The sequence below is a fragment of the Belonocnema kinseyi genome, chromosome 5 (genome assembly GCF_010883055.1).
Source record: "Belonocnema kinseyi isolate 2016_QV_RU_SX_M_011 chromosome 5, B_treatae_v1, whole genome shotgun sequence".
Classification (NCBI taxonomy): Eukaryota; Metazoa; Arthropoda; class Insecta; order Hymenoptera; family Cynipidae; genus Belonocnema; species Belonocnema kinseyi.
The window spans coordinates 95,634,480-95,638,244 of NC_046661.1; the positions used below are offsets into that span (position 1 = coordinate 95,634,480).

The window sequence follows — 3,765 nt, forward strand, 5'->3', positions numbered from 1 at the left end:
GTATAAGCCTTGGAGGAGATTATGTTGAGAAATAAAAAAAAAAATTCTTAAAAACGTTGTTTTTCTTGGTCAGGCCGGAAACTTATCAATCCACCCTCGTATTCCGACGGCATGGAAGCGTACGAGAGTAGTCTTTATTCCGAAAGCAGGCAGGATCGGTTATACTTCACCCAAGGATATTCGTCCCATCAGTCTCACATCCGTTCTACTAAAACCAGTAGAAAAACTTGTGGAAAGATATATCCGAGATAAGGTCTTGTCATTTAAGCCACTTCACAAGGACCAACACACCTATAAGGCTGGTTACTCGACCGAGACGGCGCTCAGCGAAGTAGTAAACCTAATTGAATGAGTTAATAGCGAGTCACACCTACCCAATGATAAAGAAAACTGGTTTACAGATGTCTCCATGAACAAGGAGATCGTAGGAGCCGGTGTATATCGTGTAAGGAATGGAATGCGTTTCTTAATCACGATGGGGTCCTATGCTATATATCTATAATCTGAGATTATAGTCATGCTCCAGTGCGCCTACAAGGCAAAAGAGCTATGCAACAACAAAAAAACATCCGTATCTGTTTAGACACCAGGGCTGATATAATGGCCCTGAATCGAACAACGACAACGTAGCTATTAGTATGGGAGTGCTTTAAGGCACTGAACAAGCTAGCGACAGAAAACCGAGGGACTCCACATTGTTTTAGGCATTTTCAGTAAGTCAGCCACTGAAGAAATTAACAGTTAGCTGACTCATTAACATCAGAATGAGCTGTGATTGGTATGCGGTTGCAGATGGCGAAAAAACTCTCTCAAGCTTAAAGCTAATATGTAACCGAGTGAAGAAAATACTCAAGCTCGGGAGGAACGAAGGCAAAGTGCTAAGAGAATTGCTTGTAGGACATGAAAACCTCGGGTATTACAGACATAAGATAGGACTTGCGGGGAAACGTCTAACACTCACGGGCAGTCACTGCATCAGTGAGTCAAAAATATCTGCCAAGAGCGTGGCTGAGGTCCTCTTCTTATGAAGAGGGGTTTGGGGTCACGCTTAGGCTCAGAAGGGAACGCAATGGAATCACACAAGCGTCAGGGGCTCTTATGGCCTCAACCCAGAATAATAAAAATAATAATAATAATAATGTAAAAAATCGCGTTCTAACCGTTTTCATCCGGAACTTTTACTTCAGGTGTAAGATAGAGACAGAAAATGACCTTTTCGACCTCCCCTCCCACTTCCAATGAAAGTATCGATAGTATGGTTGCTTTAGTGTCGATACTTTTTGTTATCAACACTCAAGTGTCATTCCTTTTGTCAGTATCGCCCATCACTAGACTGCATTATTGCATTAGAACCACTGCGTCATTCTCCAAATATAGTCATATCTAAAATCCTCAATTCTAATTGGATATTTTAACTTTTCACACTCTTTCAGATGATCGATATTGGACGCTTATTAAAACCTAGGTCCACTTCGACTTTATTATTACTTGCCCAGATATTTGAATCTGAAGAAGGGAAACGTACATAAATACTGCCGCCAGGAATTAGAAGTTAAACAACAGAATCAGTTATGGGAGATGACAAATATCTCTGGCATGCGCAGTAGTTTTTTTTGTAGTGAAAGAGGTAATCTTGCATAAGTCAGCCAGCCTAAGATTTGATTTAATTAAAAAATAAAACGTAGGCCGGATAATGACAGATTCTTATTGACTAATCCCCTTCCCTATTTCCCTGCGAAACCATGTTCCCAGAATCCGCTTTCGCTTTACTTCAGGAACATGGGGGTAAGGCCAATACGCTGTGCCTCGGCGCGCGCCATCGGTGCCAGGTTAAACTTCTTCAAGCATCAGTCTCAGTTATTATGTACGCATCGTCCTCAGTTGCGCGACAACTTCGCGCAACGAGCTCGTGGCCCTTCGAAATCATGGATGGGCTTGGTCATTTACTGCTCTCATTTAGAAGGCTTCTTCAACGGGGCTGCCTTCATGAATGACACGCATCTCATAGACTCCGGCAGATGGTTAGTTCGGAGCTTACACTTCAGCGCAGAGGAAGCACTGGGGAATGTCGACGCACTCCGCAGACTTCTGGCTCTCCGTGCCTAACCTTCAGCATCATATCGTCCTATTAGGACCCTTGCAACTCACTGCCATGTAGCCAAAGCCGAGACAGCAGTAGCATCGCACAGCCTCCATTTTCTTACGTACGCGAGATGACATCTATCCCAACTTCAGGTGTCCAGCGTATACCAACGTTGACGCTATTTCCTTGGACAGTTTACCGAAAACCTTCAGAAAGTCCTTTTTTGTGAGGATGGCCCTTACTTCACCAGCGGGCTGCTCACCAAAATGTCTTCTGACGGCAGCCTCAACTTCCTCTCCATCTGTTGTAGTGTCAAGGTTCAAGATATCAACCTCAGTGCGAGGGACAAGCTGCCTCACGCTGCCACCTTCGCCAACAACCCTTCTAATGGCAACAGACAGCTTTGATCTGCCATCCCTGACACCCCTGATTTCAAAACCAAAGGTTTCAGGTTTCACCCTTTGTTTGAGGTCCCTCAGGACCTAAGCGTAATTCGAAACCTTAGCCGGTTTGATTAGAACCGCCTCGGGTCGAGCTCGCATCGGCTTTCTCTTCTTCTTCTTCTTTGATTTGGGTGCCGGTGTAGGTACGGTCAGGTCCTCAGCTTCTTATTCTTGGACATCGAGGTGGGCTCATTGTGGGCTCCCTCACTCTCTTCTCATAATGGGTTGAGGGAGTTTCCACGGAATCTTTCTCTGTCTGGATACCCCTGCTGATCACTTTCCTTCGCCTTTCCGTCTTCCTTGCTTCAGTGACTCTCTTGGCTACTTTTTTGTTCACCCAACGTTCGTGATCTTTGAACTACCCCCCTAGAAATTCCATTTTGGAGTTGCCACGAAAAGTCTCCATCATACTTTTAACCTCTTGAAGAGACTTCAGGAGCTTCTTAGTCTCTTCCAAACACATGAGAAAACGGAGCTTGCCTCTCCTAGCGTCAGATCACTCCATTTGATCCATGAAGCCCCACCTCCTCCGTGAACGGTTCGCCCAACTCCTCACACACGCGTCGATCGAAATGACTTTGGTCCTCCCCAAAATCCAAGGGACCGGTACCAGCCACCGGGGCTTAAATCCGATCAGAACCAGTGGAGATATTGTTACTCTTTTAAGGTACTGCGTTTTAAAGAAACTAACTTTTCGTCGGTTTAGAATTTGGGGTTCATTCCCCTAGCTGGTTTTTGTCTGCCCCGGGTGTTTGATTTCCACGGTACCATCCATATCAAAGAGACGTTCCCTTATCTGCAACCTGGGGATGCGCCCGATGTGGTACCAACAACCCCACACGGGGGCATGCGTATAGTAATTAATGTGTATTTTTAGATTATGCAAACCCATGTGAAATACCTAAAAATACACATAGATTACTAATTCGTATGCTTGGGATATCGACGTCCTCGCATCACTGATTAGAATAATCATCGAACCTCTAAACCCGGACCAAGTAAGTTGGTCCGTCAACCGTCTAGCAGAAGTTCCCAGTAATTCTTAAATCTTGAAATTTGGCATCTGAGTGAAAACTTTAAAATCGAAGGTGTATCAACAACCAAAAGCAAAAAAGGAGATCTAATTCGATACTTGGCCAAGAAGAGTATCCAGTCGTGCTATTATGTTTCATAACTGATCTTTCAACTTTAACTCTTTATCTTCTTTATTCATGACTTTAATCATTTATCTATTATCTA

The 3,765-nt window shown here is 44.2% G+C and overlaps 1 protein-coding gene across 1 annotated transcript in view; it reads right to left on the minus strand.

Moving 5' to 3' along the window:
* The window catches only part of LOC117173787 (transmembrane protein 8B), a 35,252-nt gene that overhangs the window by 27,333 nt on the left and 4,154 nt on the right, over positions 1-3,765 (minus strand). The gene's annotated exons all lie outside the window — the stretch shown is intronic.